Raw genomic sequence first — 22,896 nt, forward strand, 5'->3', positions numbered from 1 at the left:
GTATTTGCAAGTACATTTGACATACCCATGAAGGTATAATGTTCAAAAGTACACATGTATAATACTGATGCAAGGGGCATGAATCCCACACTCGTATCCCCCTCATTTCCTCCTTTGTCAGAATATAAATCATCTTTTCAGTAAGACCACCAGGATAAGAATCAATCAAGGAACTTCACAAATGTCTATCTGTCAGAGCAAATTTCCTAATATTAATACTCAGTACCCACTATATGTCTTAAAGAGTGAGTGCAAACATCCTTTACTGCGGTTCACAGGGGAAATGTCTCATCACATGCAATGATTTTCTATCACTTGGCACAGCAATACATTTTCTTAATGCTGTCAACCCATTGAGGTGATGTGTGGGGTTTATTCAGGAAATATCTGTCCCACAAAGGACAAAGGCTGGTTGGACTAACCTTTCAAATACTGGTTTCCCACTGGTTTTGCGGTGATGCTCCTCCTATTTCTCATTTACTCTGATGCCAGCTCGGGTTTTCAAAATCTGCAATTGCACTCCTGTTTCCTACAACAAAAACACAAACATCCAGCCAATTAAGGTTAGTGCAGACAAACTGGGGTGGATGAGTGCTGACTATTTCTTGGAATATATAGGTGGTAGTGCTAACCACCACCAATCAGCAATTTTCAACTCTACAGGATGAAGAGAGCCTGAATTGCTACAGATCAGTCAGTCAATGAGCATAGAACGAGTTAATAGTTGTGTAAGAAAACTGGTATTTAACAGATGCATAGGTGAGATCTTCAGTCCACAATTAGTAAAAACAAAAATGATCAGAGAATAACAACTGAATACAGCTGTTGACTGGGCATAGCACTATTAATTCAACACATATACAGTCAAGCCCCCTGATTTTCTCCATCTAAAATAAATCAATCAATTACCAAAAAAAAAAAAAAAAAGGTTATATCTACACTTGCAGCCTAATTCGAACTAAGGCTGCAAATGTAGGCATTCGGAACTGCAAATCAAGCCCAGGATTTAAATATCCCGTGCTTCCTTTGCATGTTCCTGGCCGGTCACCATTTTTGAAACTTACAAGCCCGAACTAACTGCCCGCATCTACACGCAGCAGGGAAACGGGCGTTCAGAATAAAGCCTTATTCCGAACTACCTGTTATTCCTCCTGCAATGAGATTTAACAGGTAGTTCGGAATAAGGCTTTATTTTCAACGCCCATTTCCCTGCCGCATATAGATACGGGCAGTTAGTTCGAGCTTGTAAGTTTCAAAAAATGGCGACCGGCCGCGAACATGCCAATCAAGCGCAGGATATTTAAATCCTGGGCTTGATTTGCAATTCCGAATGCCTACATTTGCAGCCTTAGTTCGAATTAGGCTGCATGTGTAGACATACCATTAGTGATATATAACTAAACAGAGGAGGGTGAAGTATTACTCTAGACCTCTCATAGGCTTCTTAAGTGATCTCTTCAAGTCACTTAATGGTTTTCCCCCTCATTTTCTCAACAGTAAAATGAGGACAATCCTTCCTTTCTTCACCCTTTGTCCTGTCTTCTCCCCGTGCGCATATGCACAGTGCTCAGGACACAGGGACCCCGACCACAGTTATGGCCTCCAGGCTCTACTGTAAAACAAACAAGAAGGCAACACTCCAGAAATGTTTTTAAAAAATCAGTTCTACAATCAGTGGTTTCACATACTGGCAATCAGCTAATTACAGTATAATACACAAGAAATAAAAATGTATAGAGAGCACACACCCTAATTTATAAATCACTGATTTCCATGATGTGAAACCCTTGACTGCATAACTGATTTTAAAAAAATTGTTTTACAAAAACATTGAGAAATCAACAGTCTAGACACAGAGCATCTGAAGGCTGATTTTCACTGAAAACTTATGTCAACCTACCTACATTGCTCAAGGCTGTGAAAAATTCATACCACTGAAGGAGGTAGTTAAGTGGACTCATGCCCCACTGTAGACAGTTCCATCAACCTCGTTGCCATCTCCTGGAGAGACGGATTTTCTACAGTGATGAAAAACCTCCTTACGGGGCTGTACTGCTCTGGAGTGGCTAGTATAGACTTACCCCTACATATTGGATGCATAGCACTAAGATCAACAGAAATCTACAAGCCACAGGCCAAAATTTAAGAATACCACAAAAATATTTTCTCTGGTCTTCAAGAAAGCTTTGACCTTGTTAGGTCACATCTCTTGAAACAACTTATTAAACACAGAAATCAACATTAAAACTATACATACCAAAGGAGAGGGCATAACAAACCAGTAATGGTTGAAAGAGTCCTGGCAATGGAAGTGGCCAGTCAGTTAGACATGAGTTTGCAAACAACAGAGCTGCGGAAAAGTTTATGAAATGTTATGCTAAATAGACAAAGAACTTGCGTCACAGAGCAGACAGGTGATTGTTCCTTCTGTATGCCGTTCTGGTGCAATGGCACCTTCGAATATCACATTGCATTCTGGGAACAATGCTATGAGAAAGGTAGCAACCAGCTGGAAAAGTTTGGATGATCAAGAAGCTGTAGGGATTGACTTAGAGGAAAGATTAACAGCGCTAACTTGGCTAAATGAATAGTATGGAGCAGAGACCCACATAACGGTCCATATATTTGTGAAGGGTGCCCAAAGAGAGCTGTGAGAAAAATTGCTCGTAGTGACACACAGGAATTGGAATTAAATACTTGGAACATTAGGGCTGAATATCAAGGAAATCTTGCTGATAATAAGATGCATAAGGCTGCCAAGTCCCCTAAAATAAAGGTTAGAAGCCCCATCACTAGGACAAGCAGGAAGATCAACCAGCTGATCTAATAGCTTTCTTTTAATATGTAACTTTTATAATCCTATAACACTAGTTGAATCATTTCTGCCTCTTATGCAACAAGGCTATATACAGGCTGAACAATAGGCTGCTATTGCTTAGGGTGAGTACAAATAGACTTCTGGTGAGAGCTGGGCAGGAGCCTCTGGTCATGGCACATGCTAGTACCAGTGATATACGGAAGTGTAGAATAGAAGTCCTGGAAGCTGAACACAGAATGCTAGATAAAAGCCTGAGGTTCTGGGATTTCAGTCACAGTTTTCTTTGAAAGTCTGCCAGTTTCCAGTCCTTCCAGCACAGGCCCAGTTAGATGGGGGGAATAAAGGTTACTTACTTGCAACTGGAGTTTCAAGATGGCCTCTGCCTATTCACACTCTCTAGTGGATATGCCAACCAGTACAACTGGGAGGGTGGAACTTTCTGGGTGTGGTGCCTGATAGGTGCTCACATGCCCCCCCCCCCCCACTCTCACCCCCAGCTTTAGAGCACATTCGGAGCCTCTCTTGCTGCTTCAATTCCTTCCACTGCAAAAGCAGAATACCAAGCAACACTGGAATTAAAGCCCAACAGGAGCATGGAAGGCACGGAGGGAGTGAGACTGTGCACAGACCATACGGAAGAAAATCAAGGTTCAAGTAAGTAAACGAGACATCTTCATTTCCTTTCCAAGGGTTCTCTGCATAGTTCCACTCTTGGGATAGTTCAGCTAGCAGAGCAGTAAAATGGAGGAGAAAGATGGAATCCTAATTACACAATGGCCAGAGCACCGCGCTACCAAACTGTTGGCAGGGATCCAATGAATAAGGTTGCATAAAGGCATGGTTGGGATTCCATGTAGCATCTTTGCATATTTCAAATGGGGACTATGTTCAGTGACTACTACACATGTAGCAATCACCCTAGGAGAATGGTGATAGAGATGTAGCCGTGTTAGTCTGGGGTAGCTGAAGTAAAATGCAGGACAATGTAGCACTTTAAAGACTAACAAGATGGTTTATTAGATGATGAGCTTTTTTTGATCTGAGGAAGTGGGTCTGGCCCACGAAAGCTCATCATCTAATAAACCATCTTGTTAGTCTTTAAAGTGCTACATTGTCCTGCATTTTGCTTCACCTAGGAGAATGGGCATTAAAGAGAAACAGGAGAGCGTGAAGTTCCTCTAGAAACACTCTTCCACATATAGTCTAACTCATAGGGTGTGTCTAGACAACAGGGTTTTGTCAACAAAAGTGGACTTTTGTCGACAAAACTACACCTGCGTCCACACTGCCTTTGAGTTATGTCAACATAACGTCAACAAAACTCAGCAGTTTTGTTGACGTATGTAAACCTCATTCTACGAGGAATAACGCCTTTTGTCGACAGAGTTCTGTTGATAGAAGGCATTATTGCATCTACACTGTCCTTTGCATCCACACTGTTATGTCGACAAAGCGGCTTGCTTTGTCAACAGAACTGGATGTAGTCTAGACGCTCTTTGTCGACAGAAGCTTTGTTGACAGTATCTGTCAACAAAACTTCTGTCGACAAAACCCTGTAGTCTAGACATACCCCTACAGACAAGCCCTGTGCTCACATGGCCTGACCTTCAGAGTGACTCACATATGAAAGCAAGAACTTAGGAAAAGTCCTGAAGCTTTTTGCTCTGTCCCCATTGGACGCAAGTGCTCTATTTGCATCTAAGGAATGTAACCAAGATTCTCCCCTTTACATGAATGGGGTTTTTGGAAAGAATACTAATAAATTAATACTTTGGTTTATTTAAATGAAGCTCCAAAATCATTTAAGGAAGGAACATAGCATGTAGTCCAAGACCTTATCTTTACAAAACATAACATATGGAAGGGGGTCCCACCCTCAAGGCATAGACTCGTAGGACCAGAAAGGACCTCGAGAAGTCTTCGACTAAGTATTATCTATTCTAGTCTATCCCTAACAGGTGTTTTTGTAACCTGCTTTTATGAATCTCTCATCATCATCTGTGGAAGTGGGTTTTGCTCATGATACCATATATTTTGTTAGTCTCTAAGATGCCACAGGATGACTCATTGTTTTTAAAGTTACAGATTAACAGGGCTACCCCTCTGAGATCCAATCCACTACCTCCTTAGACAATCTATTCCAGTGCTTAACTAACCTGACAATTGCCCTTACTGCAATTTAAGCCCACTGCTGCTTCTGTTCCATCTTCAGAGGTTAGAGAACAATTTTCTCCCCCCCGTTACAAACTTCTTTACTTAAAAAATCTTATATTGTCTCCCTTCAGTCTTGTCTTCTCCAGACTAAACAACCCCAATTCTTTTAATCTATGTTGTCCCAAAACTAAATTCACATTGCATGGTGACAGAATCTCATACCGTCAAATACTGAAACAAAAATAGGACTATGTAGCACTTTAAAGACTAACAAGATGGTTTATTAGGTGATGAGCTTACTTGGGCCAGACCCACTTCCTCAGATCAAATAGTGGAAGAAAACTGGCACAACCATATATACCAAAAGATACAATCAAAAAAATGAACACATATGAAAAGGACAAATCAAATTTCAGAACAGAAGGGGGATGAGGGAGGAAGGTAAATGTCTGTGAGCTAATAATATTAGAGGTGATAATTGGGGAAGCTATCTATGTAATGGGTAAGATAATTAATGCCTTTGTTTAGACATAGGCGTAAAGTGTCGAATTTAAGCATGAATGACAGTTCAGAGGATTCTCTTTCAAGTCTAGTGTTAAAAGGTCTTTGAGGCAGGATGCAGGTAATCAAGTCATTGAGACAATGCCCTTTCTGGATGAAATGGCAAGAAACTGTTTTTTCTTTGTGATCCTGTCAAATATCTGTTTTGTGGGCATTGATTCTTTGGTGAAGTGTCTGAGACGTTTGTCCAATGTACATAGCAGACGGACACTTTCAGCACATGATAGCATAAATTATATTTCTTGATGAGCAGGAATATGTGTTCTTGATCTTATAACTCAATTGGTTAGGTCCAATAATGGTATCAGAAGAATGAATATGTGGACAAAGCTGTCAACAGGGTTTGTTGCAAGGGAAGGTTCCGGGGTTGGTATTAGAGTGGTATGTCCTGTGGTTGTTGGTAAGAATCATCTTGAGGTTAGGTGGTTGTCTATAGAAGACTATGGGTCTGTCTCCCAGAGCCTCTCGGAGTTAAGTATCCTGGCGAATACTGATTCACTAAGTAAGCCTTTTTAAAAGTTTTTACAAATATAACCAAAAAAAGGAGTTTCCATTACTGTAGAGCACTACTATTTCAGCTAAGTGGACTTCAATACAGGAGAGCCACAAACTCCTTGCTTTCCAGTGTAACAAATTCTAAAACAAACTGCAGGAACTGAAACTTGTTCAACATCTTATCAGTCATGATTCAGAAATGAAAATCACTGTCATTTCTAACTGGAACTCTTTCTAGCAAATCACTTCCTAGCATTCATTAGCACTTGCCGCACCTCAACAGAGCATGATTTTCCCAGGGCTTTCCAAGGGCTATTGCCCAAGCTACCAGGCTATTGCCCAAGCTACCAGATGTTAGAATGCTAGGTGGAAGATCTGCACCTCCTGCAGAGGCAGTAAGCCCATTAATAATGGGAGTGTATATCTAATGGCAAGTATAAGATGGTAACTTGGTTTACCACTGTGCCTCAGCCATGCGACAGCAATTAAAGTCACCCTGGGCAAATCCAGTCATATTTTCTATAGAAGTCTGAAGGTTAGTGGGAATGTGGGAAATAAATATACCAGACCCCCAGGCCCGCTGACAGGAGGGGCAAGGAGAGCAGCTGCCCAGGGGCTCAGTGATTTAAAAGTGCCCGTGGCTCCCAGATGTTGCTACTGTGGCAGCAGTACCAGGAAAATTTAAATCGCCGCCAGATCCCGCACGGCATGCTCCAAGCAGCACTGAAGGACTGGCCATGGAAGGCTAGCCCCCACCCTGCCCCTTTCACCTAAAGCCCCGCTCCTTCCAGAGGCATTAAGCTGGGACATCCCCTCATCTTGTCCAAGGGCCCTGCAAGTGTGTCTGCCACCCTGCAGTGCCCTTCTCAATTCAAGGAGGAACATAGCCACCCATGATTACCTGAATCAGTTCTTAAGCAAAACCAGGTATATTTCATATTGAATCTGGTGGTGAACAGAGAGATGTTCAGAAATCCTCAAGGACTGAAAATGTTTTTAATCGCAGAGCCCTTTACAGACCATCTGGGAGGAATCTCTGCTCAGAGACTGCATTGTGTTCTCCCGCTAGATGGAAAGCAATTGGGTAAACACTGCCAAGGAGACACCAGGGCTAAATTTTATCACCTCACTGCATGGTTAAGATGATCAAAATTCTCCATGTTTGTTGACACGTGCAGACACATTGTCCACTTGAATTACTGCTCCTGTGGAAGAAACACCTTCAGAGCTAGACAGATCAATCATGTGTGGCATGGACTCTCCGCGGTTCCCAAGACTTCAAATGAAAAGGCTACAGAGATGTGCTCCTATGAATTCTAAAGGGCCCTGAAAAGGGAGAAATAGAGGCAGGTTGCAAAGTAGCATCTGGCCATGAGGGGGCACAAGACAGTAGCCAACCCTGCTCCAGTCTCACAGAAATATAGAAGAGTGCATCTTTGAGTTTGAGAGCAGCAAACCAACCACATCGTAAACCCATGCATTGTCACACTGGGATCACCTGTGCCAGAACTGGTGAGTATACTACTGACAGCTAAAATCCTAATCTAACCTACTTTAAAATAACTATAAAATTTTCTTAACAATAACTAGTCTAGGAAGTCCCTATCTAACTATAGATACCAGATCAGAGACGTTAACCTACTCCTTCTACTAGAGCTATGCCTCAGAATGCCTATGCATGCAAGGGAGGGGTGGAAGGGATGCATGAATGCCCAGCTGCACCACATGGCATATCCCCAACAGTGGGAATACACATAGAGCACTCAAGGAACTTCTTCAGGGTCCCAGTGTGGGGCTGAGAAAACTGTGCAAAGAAGAGGGGTTCAACTTTAACAGGCACTGGGGAATACTTTGGCCCGGGGGAGCCTATCCACAGAGATGGGCTCCCCTTTGATCAAAATGTACTCCAACTACTGCCAAGTGAAATAAATAAGCCATTGGAGGAATATTTAAATTAAGAGCTAGTGGAAAGCTGACAGGAGCTCAGCAGTACACACTTCAGAGACATCTGTTAAGGACCATGATCTCTATGTATTGGGGAAAACCTCCAGCTGTGTCCCATGGATCTCACGCTACTGGCAGATAGTGTTAACCTCAGAGAGGCTGGCATGGCCCTCCACACAGCCTCTGTCTCTTTACTAGAGGCAGGAGCCACAGCCTACTGAGCTATACTCATCGCAGGCTAGTTTGCAAACTAGATTCTGCTAACGAACATCATGACTGCTAATCGCTTCGAGTGCGTTGAGCACATCTGGAAAGTAGTGGTAAAGTAGAACCAGTTGACATAATTGGTATAGACTCTCAAAAGACCTTTGAAAAGGTCCCACACAAGAGGCTACTAAAGAAACTAAGTTAGTGGTCCCCAAACTTTTTCTGTCATGCCCCCGGTCCTAGTCATACATTCTATCTGCACCTCCCCAGCAGCCATGGCTGGGAGCTGGGACCTGGGGCAGCCATGGCACGGTCGGGACCTGGGGCTAGGAGCAAAGCCACAGTGAGGGCCAGGAGCTGGGCTCCAGACAGAGGCTGGAGTCTGGCCATGTGGTTCTCCCTTCCTGCCCTTCTTAGGCGATAGTCTGGGCCTTTGCCCCCCTAAACATTCTCAGGTATGCCCCATGGTTTGGGGACATCTGAGTTAGGCAGTCACAAGGTGAGAGGCAAAATTTTGCCATGAATCAAACACTGGCAGGAGACAGAAAGCAAAGAGTAAAATTAAACTGGCAAACATGCATCTCAAATATCCATGTTTCATCCCATATTTTTTAATATTAATAATTTGGAAATTAGGAAGAATAGTGAGGTAGCAAAATTTACAGATGACAAAGTTAATTAAATTAATACATGGCAACATAGGACTGTGATAAACTTCAGAGCACTGACCATAATAGGGTAATAGGTCCTGAGGCCAAGGAAAGGGAATGAAGGAATCGTTTTCGTTTATGTGGGAGAAGCTCACAACACCTCTTTTTTCATCCAGTCAGTCCATAGAAAAAGTCTGTGGACAATTAAAACTTTGGAATTTTCCCAAATTGAAGTCTATGAATGCAACAAGAGGAGGAACTTAAACTTAGACACTATCAGTTCCTGGCGTTCCTAGCAGGCAAACTTGTGACAAATGTCTCCCTAAGGAAACAGTACAATTCAGAGGTTAGAAGGGACTCTGGTAGTAGTGGGGCTTCAATTCCTTTCTCCATGTCCGGCCAGGCCAGAGCCCCTAGAGCGTTGGGGACTCTGCAATTGTGTCACTTGGCTCACAACTGAGGAGTCACCCTAAAGCCTCTGGTTGGGAAGGCCACAGCCTGCTGATCTGATAGGCAGCTACATTTTTTTCCGGGGATAATCTGGGCATGTTGCCCAACTACCACAAAAAGGTCTTTAAAATGTTGTTAATTCTGCCAAAAAAGAGAAGGGGGAAATATAAACTGGCAAGGAGCTAAGGAAAAACTGAAGTCTTGGGAGGCCATTCAGCTTTAATATATTAACTGCCCCCAAAGGGCTAGAGGGAAGGCCTGTCACTTATGTAAATCCAAAACTGCACGATTAATGTGACTACTTCTTTTATACTTCTAAGAAAAAGGACTCCTAAGTACCTGATTTCAATCTACTGTCCGTGAAAGACATTTTTAAAAGGACGTTATGCACCCCTCAAAAGACACTGAGGCTCCAATGTATGCTCATTTAATTTTGTCCCGAGATTTTACCAAACAATTCACTCATTTGTAATATGTTGGTAATGGTCTTATTTAAGCTTGTTTTCATTTCTTGGGACCCTGGTTTTATAGCCTGGATCACCTGATTTTCAGTGACAGTGGCTGTAAGGCTAAATCAAACAGAAAGGGGGACAGCCCCAGCGAGGTCCACAGTGAAGGCAGGAAGGAAAGGAGATATAGTCATTGATTACAGTATGAGAACTAGGACAGGAGCACCAATCCAGGAGTCTGGCCATGTGGTTCTCCCTTCCTGCCCTTCTTAGGCGATAGTCTGGCCCTTTGCCCCCCTAAACATTCTCAGGTATGCCCCATGGTTTGGGGACATCTGAGTTAGGCAGTCACAAGGTGAGAGGCAAAATTTTGCCATGAAGTTTTTATAAAATGAGGAACAAAGACCTCCAATTAACTCTGTCAAAGGCTTTTTCCATGTCCAGTAACCATACAGCTCAACAGGTTTTGAGGGGTTATAGTAGGACAGCACATTGCTAAGCTGAGGTGTGGCCCAACTCACATCTCTGTGGTATAAAACCCACCTGGCCTATGTGCAGTATGCTCCTTGTGGCTTTTTCTAATCACCCAGCTACAATCGTAGACAATACTTGGATGTTCCAATTGATTAAGCATATTGGTCAACAGCAAGCAGGTTCTTAGGCATCTTTGTCAGGCTTAAGCTTGGCTGAGGTTGGACTTTCATTCTCCAAAGGGGGCACCATGCTGTACCAGAAGCCTGAGTGTATATTTTGGCAAATTTGTGAGACAGGTATCAGAGGGGTAGCCGTGTTAGTCTGAATCTGCAAAAGCGACGAGGAGTCCTGTGGCACCACTATACTTCAGTTAGTCTATAAGGTGCCACAGGACTCCTCGTCGCTTTTGTGAGACAGGGTGTCTTTGAATTGGGTATAAAATTCAGCAGGGAAGCCATTTAGTCCTGGGACCCTGCCTTGGATAGCCATACTTTCCAGGCTATGCAAATTTGTTGTTGTTTTGTGGGGAGAATTGAGGGTAGGTTCAGAAAAGAGCTAGATAAATTCATGGACATTAGGTCCATCAATGGCTATTAGCCAGGATGGGTAGGGAGGTATCCCTAGCCTGTTTGCCAGAAGCTGGGAATGAGCGACAGGAAATAGATCACTTGATGATTCCCTGTTCTGTTCACTCCCTCTGAATCACCTGGCATTTGTTACTGTTGGAAGACAGGATCCTGGGCTAGATTGACTTTTGGTCTCACCCAGAGTGGCTCTTCTTACTTTATGTTTGTATGCAGATTTTGGTAGCATTACTCAAATTGAACATGTGGGAGGGGGATTTGCACACAATACAAGCATTGGTAGAATTTAGAGAATTGTTAATGAGTACCTTTTTTATTTGACTAGATTGAACTGAAGGGATTTTAGTTCTTAGTAACTTCACTCCAAGCCTATGCACTAATAGTTTCTCAGCTCTATTGCTAGATTCGCAGTATGTCTGATTTAGTCTAAATAAGCAAATTCAGTCTGAGCTGAAGTTCATTTATAAATTTCATCTCTGAGATTGGATAAACTCCAAGAGGTGACCAACAAAGGGGGAATCTGTAACTGAAGTCTGCTTCCTTGAACTTTTTTATTAAAAATTTACGAGCTCAGCCTGCCTGGCCTTCTTGTTATGGGAGGAATACGATATTATCCCACTCCTTACACATGCTTTGGATGTGTCCCACAAGATTTCTCAGACTATCAAGGAGTGGTAATGTCTCAAAGAAAAAAATTATCTTCTTCCCCACAAACATTTTAAGTTGTGACTAGCAGTAAAGAGGAGTTTAAATTCCACCCTCTGGTCTCCCCTACTTCTTCAAGAGAGGAGCGTGCAGCACCACCGGAATGTGACCAGGGACAATAATTGCTGTTATTTAATTTTCAATAACAGAGCTCACCAAGCTATCGTATACCAAAAACTAACTGATCCATGTATGTGGGATGCAGCGCTGTAGCCTCCACCTGTCCTTGAAGCTCAATTCCTCCATCTGGGCAATAATGCTCTGCCCCACGGAGAACTATGATCACTGGAGTCTACTCCATCTGTCCAAAGCCAGGTCTGACGCTCCCCTGAAGTCCTCCTCTATAATCAAAGGGATCGTCTTTGTTGGCACAGAGGTTAGTATCAGTTAATAGGATCTGGGTTCAGTTTTTCACTGAACAGAATTAACAGCCCGTTGACTCAGCAGAATAATTTTTAACAATGCCCCCAGCAACCCAGCCTTTTGCACCTCAGACTCAGTGAGGTGAGTTTCCTGGGGATACGTGTATTACCTGTCAGCTCTGAGGGAGACTATGTTTTCCTTTCTGTCAGGTCCAAGCAGCACAGGTAAGTAGGTTAGCCATACGTACTCACAGTGGGCAATGTTCCTCATGCCAGTTCCATGAAGGCCCTGGGCTTTGGATGGGGTGAGGATTCCAGCAGGAAGGGTATCTATGGAAATGCATAAGGAGAAGAGAAAACAGAGCAGCAATGGGTAAGAAAGTTGAGAGGAGGTGGGCTATTACAAAAGACAACGATGTTAAAGACCAATACATTCCGGTCAGATTAGGAGGACAAAAACAGGAGGTTACAAAGGGGCAGTCCAAACAAAAGTATCCTCTCCGCTCCAAGTCAACTACAAAACAAATGAATATTCCCAACCCCCCACATTACATAAGGCAGGGATTAGGAGGGTGAGCATCCCTGCGCACATTTTAAAGAGGGTTTCTGGGCTAACATACACATGTCTGCACTGCTGCTTAGGTTGCTACAAATGATATCTTTTGGGGGATCTGCTGGGGGAAAAATATGAGGGATGGAAAATAAGAACAAATAACTCCACCATCTCCTACACGTTACCTACTTACAATACAGCATATGGCCCTTTGATGGCCAGCTATTTACAGGCCCATAAGAACTGAAATATTTCCTTCAAATCTTGGTATTATATTACCATTTCAGCTAAACTCCATTGCTGTTCTTAAAAACACTTTGGCTACATCTACACTGGCATGTTCTCACGCAAAAACTCTTTTGTGGAAGAGTTATTCTGCAAAAACTCTTCCAGAAGAGAACGTCTACACTGGCATGTGCTTTTGCGCAAGAGCATCCATGCCAGTGTACACGCTCTCTTGCGCAAGAAAGCTCTGATAGCCATTTTAACCATAGGGCTTTCTTACGCAAGAAATTCATGTTGCCTGTCTACACTGGCCGCTTGTGCAAGAACAGTTGCGCAAAAGGACTTATTCCTGAGCGGAAGCATCAGAGTTCTGGCTTAAGAAGCACTGATTTCATACATTAGAATGTCAGTTTACTTGCGCAAGAATAGGCGGCCAGTGTAGACAGGCAGCAAGTTTTTGCACAAGAGCGGCTGCTTTTGCGCAAGATTGTGCCAGTGTAAACATGGCCTTTGAGCAAGGTAATGTGATGGTACTCTCTTCCCAGTCCTCTGAAGTGTAACAGCAATAGAACAGAACTTTATAACAGTGATTGGAAATGGGTCGAGGAGATCCAAAACAATAGCTGATCAACCCCAATTCATTAGGTAAAATCGATCACCTGTCAGAGGGCTGCTGTGGTGTGTTGGTTTGAGTAGGAGTGTCTGACTGTTCTGCTTGGCTTTACATACAGGCAAGAGGCAGACATGGAGGTTGCAGAGCTGAGGTGAGTGTTTCTCCAGATCATTTTGCCTCTGGTGACAACCACTCAGCAACACACCTGCTGAATGGCATCGTTAGATCCCCTGGCAATGTCAATTTCTCTGTTTTATTATATGAAAACAGTGTTGTTTTCTGCTTCTCCCAGGTTGGAGAGTGTAAGCAGCTGGTTTTCCTGCTTGATCTTAAAAAAGGCAGAGAAGGCTGTAAAATAGTTCAGTTCTTTCTCTTTGGCCAGTTCCTTTCCATATTGAATAGGCCCTTTTTTAACTGCATCCTGCCTGTCATTAGGAAAAACTGTTATTTGATGCCTAATCCAGCTCAGGTTCCCTGTCTTTGGGCTTTGTGAAGGATGGATTCTTTCACTCTATAGTATAGGACTCTGAATATAAACATCTTAGATGCAGGGGCTAGGGAGCAGTGGGATCTACTCCTAGCTCTGTATCGGCAATAAGGAAAAGATTTCAAGTAGGAGCCTAGACAGAAATTCTACTGGCCTGCCCGTATCCATTTCCTCAGGGAACACCACACTCAAATTGTATCTTTTGGGCTGGCCTTCCAGATCATGGATTCTATCTTGTAGCTTCTGGCTCAGACTTAGTCACCAGTCTTAAGCAGTCCTAACAGAGCCCATATTGTCTTTGAAAGTAAAGGCACGCTGCTCCTGGAAGTAGCTCCTGCAAACTGACATGGCATGCTGCAGCTGTGGCTTTAATTTCAGGGATAGCCTCTGATAATTTCCTAAGCCAGATCTCTTCACATATCTGCTTTAGCATTTCATAGACTTCATCCCAGCCTATTGGGGCCTTCTTTCAAGTAGTATCATGCTGCCCTGCCCCGGGTTGTCAGACCTTTTGCGTCTCTATGATTTGTGGGGAGTGCAGGGAGGAGGAGGAGGAAGAGGCGGGTTCAAAACCCATCCATCTGCTACTCACATGTGAAAGGGCAAGATGAACCACCCAAGGACAAAAACTGGGCCTCATCGTAGCAGATGGTGACAGGTTGTTAGTATGGCTAAGTGAGAGATTTAGGGATCCAGCAGCACCCATTTCTTATAATGATGACTGTCCCCATCTTCTTCTCTGTGTATCAATGTACACAATTTTAAAGCTAACAGCATAACACACACAAGGGTACTACTGATTTATAGGTACACCCTGAAATGAATCCATGACAGTAAAACACAGTTTAAAGCACTAGTTTTCAACCTGGGATCCCCAGACTACCACTACAATTTCCAAAGGGGTTTGCACCTCCTTTTGAGGGGTTCACAAATTTAAAAAAGGTTGAAAATCACTGATTTAAGGCATGGTGCCTAGATCATTTAAAAAAGATTTTAAGATCTTTATCTTTCTAAATTTGTCTCACAAGTGAAGCAGGTCTGGGTCTGATTAACTCTTGGACATGTGGCCATTGAGAATACCAACCCCTCTAGGCTTGCTGCTTCCCTGTGATAGCCATGGATTCGCTTAATGATTTTATATATTTGATGCCTTTGGCTGAACCCTTTGCTTGTGAGCTTCAAATAGAACAACCACTGACAGGAAAAAAAAGCAGGCTCTGCCTTAGCTCAGCAGGTAGCCACGTTACTTTCAGATGCAAGAGTCCTGGCTCAGTTTTGTGCTGGAATGGATTCCTCTAAAATAAGGCTAATCTTTCATATCATGTTTACACTTGATTGTCTCCCTGGATTATGAACTATCCACCTCTGGCTTTGTAATTTTATATTGTTATGTATTCTGCCTGTAACATAGATGCATTCAATTAATTTTTAAGAAAGCAATATGGAAAAATAGCGCCACTCCTGGATTTGTAAGGCTGAGACATTGCACACAAACGTCAAGCCATTCAGTGTTACTGTTCCCATAATAAACTGGATTCTGCTGCTCACTATGGTTGAGCAAAGCCTGCCAGCATATTTGTATAAGCATTCTATTTGCTAACCAAGCATTCCAAACCATTGTTCATTAAAACCAGTTAGATAACGTGTTTTTAAAGCAGAACCTATTCTCCTAGTGAAAGTACATTTTGGAGGAAAAATAGCCCAGGGGCTGAGTGCTCAGGGATGAACTGGGAACCATCAGAACTGAAAGCTGCCCCAACATTCAGATAATAGAGTAAGCCAAAAGATTTGCCTCACCATCACCTCATTAAGTAACCGCATCCTAGCAACTTGGACATAGGAAAAAACAGACTATGGTAACAGAGATAAGGCTTTTGCTAATTACTACAGTGTCCCCGCTATATATCGCCTCATAATACATTGGTTCCGCACTAATGTAGGCGACATTTGTAGGAACGGCTGCATTATACGTCCTTCCATTCCCCGCTTTTACGTCAAGCAAAAAAAAAAAGGCCAATTCATGCAAATGAAAATTCCTCATTTTACGTCATTTCACTATACGTCTATGTTTTTGGGAATGTATCTTGGACTTACAGCGGGGATGCCCTGTACAGGCAGACACTTTTTAGAAGTCTGGGGCTAGACCAGTCAGTAATGTGGAGCAATGCTTGTTAGTCCTGGGGGGAGCAAAGATATCAAAAGGAAAGTCTTCACACCACCTTTCCAAAGCACTCCCCCAATCCTGAGAGTGGTCAAGTGTCAGTTCAGACCCAGCACTCCTCTCTGCTTATGCTAGCTTGTTATGGCCCACTCAGCCCAGAGAAATCCTCAACTGCTCACTTCCAGGCATTTTGCCATTGCTCAGGCAGCTCTCCGTAGGGTGGCCATTTCCAGTTTTAAAAAATTAAAATGATATCCTTGTGTTTAGAATTGAAAAAGTTCTAATGAGTCTACTGTAGAACTGTATCCTGTCGTGTTTGTCTAGACCCTAGCAATAGCCATGTTATGGCCACTGCATTGCTCAGTTTTACCCTCCAGAGTCTTCCATAGAATCACACTGGCGTAAGGCATGAGAGAATTAGGCCATATGAGTGTATCACCTCCTTGGGATGTGCATTCAGGTGCTCATACATGCACATTCAGCTATGCCATAAGCTTCAACACTTCCAAGGTGCAGGCAATATTGGCTGACAAACATACTCTGCCATGTACATGTGTGCTAGGAAGTACAGGCAGTCCCCGGGTTACATGGATCCGACTTACATCGCATCCCTACTTACAAACGGGATGAGGCAACCCCGCACTAGCTGCTTCCCGCAGCTGTCCAGGGAGACGTGAAGCTAGCGCCCCCCCCCCTGCAGACCAGGGAGACGCAGAGAGGCTTTTCTCAGCAGACACCTCAGCTTGAGAATCAAGGACTGAGGGAAGTGAGGTGTGGGAGAATAAAACTGAGCTCTGGATAAATGTTTGGCTAGAGTTTCCCCTACAATATGTACCAGTTCCGACTTACATACAAATTCAACTTAAGAACAAACCTTCAGTCCCTATCTTGTTCATAACCTGGGGACTGCCTGTATTGGTAAGTGGCTTTTTTAACCCTTGTGATAATTTACAGTGAATTAGCATATAGCAAACTGCAGAACAATATGTTTCTAAGTAAATTAATATTTAATCTATACACTATAATAACATCCATCATATGTACTAAAAATACACAGAGTAGTTGCACACAAAGCAAGTTAAATTTAGAATATTTCAGTATTCCAAGCATGAGAAATATCATATCTGTTTTTAATTGTGCAGTTGGGAATTCATACATTTGAAAGTTATTTCTAATTAACAAAATCCTCATTTGCACTTGTTAACTAGCTCTCCACCACATTTACAAATAAAACATCACATTCTCATCATCTAGCAACTTTCCCATTAGTTACGGTAAATATTCTTCTGTTTCGTTACCAATCAGCTCCCTATAGAGTTATGGGTTATAAGTTTAATCGTTTTCATTTCCATACACAGCTGAAGTGTATTAGAAAGAAGGAGTCACCAGTGCTCATTACACTTTACTGCATAACAAACACAGATGTCTGTTTTTTCCAGACCCTCTTAACCTTGACCTATAAATGGAGGCTTTTGAAATATCACAGTGATAAAATGCAGGTTGAGTTCACTTGGTTAATATCTGAACTGTGAACACTCTATCTTGAAATAACAGTTGATCATATACAGTCACCAGGAAGAGGTAAGTTTTCATTTAGCTGCATGAAACATATGTTACTACTGAATAGAGGAATTGCACACTGCATCACATCATGTTCCAACTAAACCAGTATGCCATTGATACCAGAGGCTTCCTAGGAAGGCACATGAAATCCTGTAATGAACAATTATGTGATAACTTGTCATAGGGAAAGTTTCTGCCCGATTTAAGGCACGTAGTAGTTCACTTATGCCCTGAAGCAGGAGGGTTTATATCCCTTATAATGTTTATCCTGTTTGATGTATCTGGGAAGGTTCTAATTATTCATATAAATTATCTAATTTTTTTTTTAATGTTGCTAAGCTCTTGACCTCAAAAATGCCCTGCGGCACCAAGTCCCAAAGGTTAATTATGCATCGTGTAACATCTGTTTTCTTTTATCAATTGTAAATAAATTGTCTTTGGATTATGAGGCCCATTAATTATATACTGTATATTATGGTAGTATTCACAACCAGATTGGGCCTTAATGATGCCACATGCTGTGTAAACACAGTTATGGATGGAGTCACCAGATGGCACTGTCACACAGTCTGACAAGTTCTTTTTCTTAGCAAGAGAACAATATACACTCTTTGGTGAGTGGGTGGAGTAGTGTTTTTTTCTGATGAAGATTTCTTTGCGTGAAGGTGTTGCAAACAGCAACAGAAACTGAACTATCTCGATCTAACCAGAGTCAATTTTGGAGCTGAGAAATTCGCCACGAACCAGACAATAGTTTTTAGGTTTCAGAAAGGAGACTGCCTGTAGATCATCTGTGACCACCTCTGTTCAAGGTCTGGTATATATAGCATAAATAAATGTACTGCACTAAGAAGATACCCAGATACCATTTCACTGATTTTTCCTTCAGTGGGGACAACAAAAAAAGATGAGAAGTGTAAGATGTCACCACCTAGATACTAAAGCAACTGCTACCATAGTAAATATTAACATCTGCTATTGCTATCCTCAATAATATTTGTACGCAAGATTAATTTCCACATATTAAACTGAGGCTATAATCTGTCTCTTCCAGATAATGCTCCTCTGCATACTTATTTGTTTTCTCTTTTTTGTAAATCTATTCTGTTCCCCCGAAAAAGGAGAGAGGAATTGGCCCATAATATAACAATTACAATAAATCTGCAGATAGTCACTTTGGAGAGCTTACTGTAGACAAGTATTTTCTTTTTATAGTGAAATGCAAAAAGAATAGCATTCTGGGATGAAAAAAGGAACAAGGGCATCAACTGCAGTCCCATCAGAATAATTATACACACCACCATCATCAGCGAGATCTGCTAACTGCCCCAGTTGAAGCCACTACCTCCTCAACCTGGAGTAAGGTGTATTGGTGACTCAAGTCTATATATGTAATGTGAATTGAGGAATCATTATACTCATCTTAGAAATATAGGAATGTAAGATACAACAATAAGTTCCTTTAGTCCAGCACTCTGCAGTGAGACAGGACTAAGAATTATCTAGGCCATTCCTGACAGGTGTTTGTCCAACCTGTTCTTAGAAACCTCCAATGACTGAGACACCACAACCTCTTGTGAGTAATTTGTTCCAATGCAACTACCCTGACAGGAAGTTTGTTAGCAGGTAATCTAAATCTTCCTTGCTGCAAGTTAAGCCCATTACTTCTTGTCCTGTCCTCAGAGAGTAAAGAACAATTTATCACCCTACTCCCTCAATCTTCTCTTTTCTAGACTAAACAAACAATTTTTTTCAGTCTTTCCTAATAAGTCATGTTTGAGACCTTTAAATCGTTTTTGCTTCTCTCAACTGGACTCTCTCCAATTTGTCCACATCTTTCCTGAAGCATAGTGCCCAGAACTGAACCCAGTACTACAACTTATCAACACAGAGCAGAGCAGAAGCATTACTTCTTTTCTTGCTTATAACACCCCTGCTAAAAACTCTCAGAATGATGTTCGCAACTGGGAAGAGAGATTGTTTTGTTCATTTGTGGGAGAGGTGTTTATTTTTGCAGCACTAATAGTATATTATTGACCCATATTTAGATTGTGATCCATTAGAACCCTCAGCTCCTTTTCTGCAGTACTTCTTTCTAGGCAGCCATTTTCTATTTTGTAGTTGTGAAACTGATTATTTCTTCCTAAGTGGAGTACTTCACATTTGTCCTTATTGAATTTCATCCTATTAAATTCAGGCCATCTTTTGAGTTTGTCAAGATCAATTTGACTTTTAATCCTGTCCTCCAAAGTGCTTGCAACCTCTCCTAAATAGGTACCAGAAACATTATAAGTGTCCTCTCTATGCTATTATCCAAATTGTTAATGAAGATATTGAACAGAACTGGACCCAAGACAGATCTGAGTGGTACCCCACTTGATATGCCCTTCCAGCATGATTGTGAACCATTGATAACTACCTCTGGGAAAGCGACAAGGAGTCCTGTAACACCTTATCGACTAACAGATGTATTGGAGCATACGCTTTCGTGGGCAAAGATCCACTTCGTCAGATGCATAGTCTGGATTTTGCAGATCCAGACTAACACAGCTACCCCTCTGATACCTCTGAGAACAAATTTCCAGCCAGTAGTGCATGCACCTAATAGAAGGTTTGTCTGGGCTCCATTTTTCAAGTTTGGTCAAGGATATGTTTGGCGTGTTGATGCACACCCAGCATGAAAAAGATGCTTCCAGACACCTGAGCTAAGCCACACTAATCAATTAATCCTGATTAATGAGTGGGGTTAGTAAAAAGACATAACATTAAAAGGGGCTACTTCCTTTCCCATACTTCCAAATTCCACTCTCTTCCCTCTTTTGGCAAGGTGAAGGGTTTTTCCACAGTCATCTCCAAGACCCCAGAGGTTCTTTGGGGAAGGTACATGTGTTCTTTTCTCCTCCTTCTGACCTTCTTAAGGATAGTGCTTTTTAAGGCCCTTATTCAGCAAAATACCCCGATCCTCATTTTTGAAGTGTAGGAAAGATAGAAAATATGACAAAAGACCAGCTTGGCTTAACAAGGAGATCTTGCATGATCTCAAAATAAAAAAGGAGTCATATAAAAAATGAAAACTAGGACAAATAACAAAGGACGAATATAGGCAAGCAACACGGGAATGCAGGGGCAAGATTAGAAAGGCAAAGGCACAAAATGAGATCAAACTAGCTACAGGCATAAAGGGAAACAAGAAAACCTTTTATAAATACATTAAAAGCAAGAGGAAGACCAAGGACAGGGTAGGCCCACTGCTTAGTGAGGAGGGAGAAGCAGTAACAGGAAACTTGGAAATGGCAGAGATGCTCAATGACTTCTTTGTTTCGGTCTTCACCGAGAAGTCTGGAGGTGTGCCTAACGTAGTGAATACAAGCAGAGAGAGGGTAAGTTTAGAAGATAGGATACACAAAGAACAAGTTAAAAATCACTTAGGAAAGTTAGATGTCAGCAAGTCACCAGGTCCTGATGAAATGCATCCCAGGATACTCAAGGAGCTGATAGAAGAGGTATCTGAGCCTTTAGCTATGATCTTTGAAAAATCATGGCAGACAGGGGAGATTCCAGAAGACTGGAAAAGGGCAAATATTGTGCCCATCTATAAAAAGGGGAATAAGAACAACCCAGGAAACTACAGACCGGTCAGTTTAACGTCTGTCCCAGGGAAGATAATGGAGCAGGTAATTAAGGAAATCATATGCAAACACCTGGAAGGTAATAAAGTGATAGGGAATAGCCAGCATGAGTTTGTGAAGAACAAGTCATGCCAAACTAATCTGATAGCTTTCTTTGATAGGATAACGAGCCTTGTGGATAAGGGAGAAGCGGTGGATGTCATATACCTAGACTTTAGTAAGGCATTTGATACGTTCTCGCATGATATTCTTATTGATAAACTAGGCAAATATAACTTAGATAGGGCCACGATAAGGTGGGTGCATAATTGGCTGGATAACCGTAGTCAGAGTTGTTGTTAATGATTCTAAATCCTGCTGGAAAGGGAAAACAAGTGGAGTTCCTCAAGGGTCTGTTTTGGGACCCGTACTGTTCAATATCTTCATCAATGATGTAAATATTGGGATAGAGAGTACGCTTATTAAGTTTGCAGATGATACCAAACTGGGTGGGGTTGCAACTTCTTTGGAGGATAGGGACATAATTCAAAATGACCTTAGCAAGTTAGAGAAATGGTCAGAGGTAAACAGGATGAGGTTTAATAAAGAGAAATGCAAAGTGCTCCACTTAGGAAGAAACAATCAGTTCCATACATACAAGATGGGAAGCGACTGTCTAGGAAGGAGCATGGCGGAAAGAGATCTAGGGGTCATAGTGGACCACAAGTTGAATATGAGTCAACAGTGTGATGCTGTTGCAAAAAAAGCAAATATGATTCTAGGTTGTATCAACAGGTGTGTTGTAAGCAAAACTCGTGAAGTCATTCTGCCGCTCTACTCTGCACTAGTTAGGCCTCAGCTGGAGTACTGTGTCCAGTTCTGGGCGCCACATTTCAAGAAAGATGTGGAGAAATTGGAAAGGGTACAGAGAAGAGCGACAAGAATGACTAAAGGTTTAGAGAACATGACCTATGAAGCCAGGCTTCATGAACTGGGAGTGTGTAGTTTGGAAAAAAGAAGATTAAGGGGGGACATGATAGCGGTTTTCAAATATCTAAAAGGGTGTCACAAGGAGGAAGGAGAAAATTTGTTCCTCTTGGTTTCTGAGGACAGGACAAGGAGTAATGGGCTTAAAGTACAGCAAGGAAGGTTTAGATTGGACATTAGGAAAAAATTTCTAACTGTCAGGGTGGGCAAATATTGGAATAAATTGCCAAGGGAGGTGGTGGAATCTCCCTCTCTGGAGATATTTAAGAACAGGTTAGATAGACATCTGTCAGGGATGGTGTAGACGGAGCTTGGTCCTGCCTTGAGGGCGGGGGGCTGGACTCGATGACCTCTTGAGGTCCCTTCCAGTCCTATTATTCTATGATTCTATGAAGTGCAGAGATCACATCAGAGTTGTTAGACATTGGACCTGACAGTATATGTAGAAATAGTTCCCATTAGTGTGTATAACAAATGCTCACATTTCATGAGGAAAAACAAGTATCACATCTGCAAACTACAGATCATACAAAATACTGTTGTCCCTTTCCTATTCTCCGTACCCTTGTCATCCAAAGTATCATGGACCACTTCATGGTAGCTGAATACTTCCTTTACACACTGCCCATGCTTCATGATTCAAGAAGCTCTACTTATCTAGCACTTCCCAACCTGTATTATGAAGAAATGGAAAAAAGGATTTTTCAGACAACTAACACAAATTATTGATGCTGTATATTTCCCCTTCTCATTTTGCAAGGACTTTCGGAAAAGGTAAGTGTGATTAGCGTTTTTGTAAATTTGCTATGAATTATTTTTTTTCATCAAAACCTGAAGTAATTAACT

General features: G+C 42.1%; 1 protein-coding gene across 3 annotated transcripts in view; it reads right to left on the reverse strand.

The window, feature by feature from the left end:
• ZFHX3 (zinc finger homeobox 3) overlaps positions 1-22,896 on the reverse strand; it is a 1,230,042-nt gene that overhangs the window by 1,012,326 nt on the left and 194,820 nt on the right. For all 3 annotated transcript variants that reach the window (XM_075939761.1, XM_075939759.1, XM_075939760.1), the window contains exons 4-5: positions 12,024-12,183; positions 423-529 (exon numbers count right to left, since the gene is read on the reverse strand). The gene's annotated coding sequence lies outside the window, so the exon portion shown is untranslated. The remainder of the gene's footprint in view (positions 1-422; positions 530-12,023; positions 12,184-22,896) is intronic.

This window comes from Pelodiscus sinensis, chromosome 12, assembly GCF_049634645.1.
Source record: "Pelodiscus sinensis isolate JC-2024 chromosome 12, ASM4963464v1, whole genome shotgun sequence".
NCBI classification, from domain to species: Eukaryota; Metazoa; Chordata; order Testudines; family Trionychidae; genus Pelodiscus; species Pelodiscus sinensis.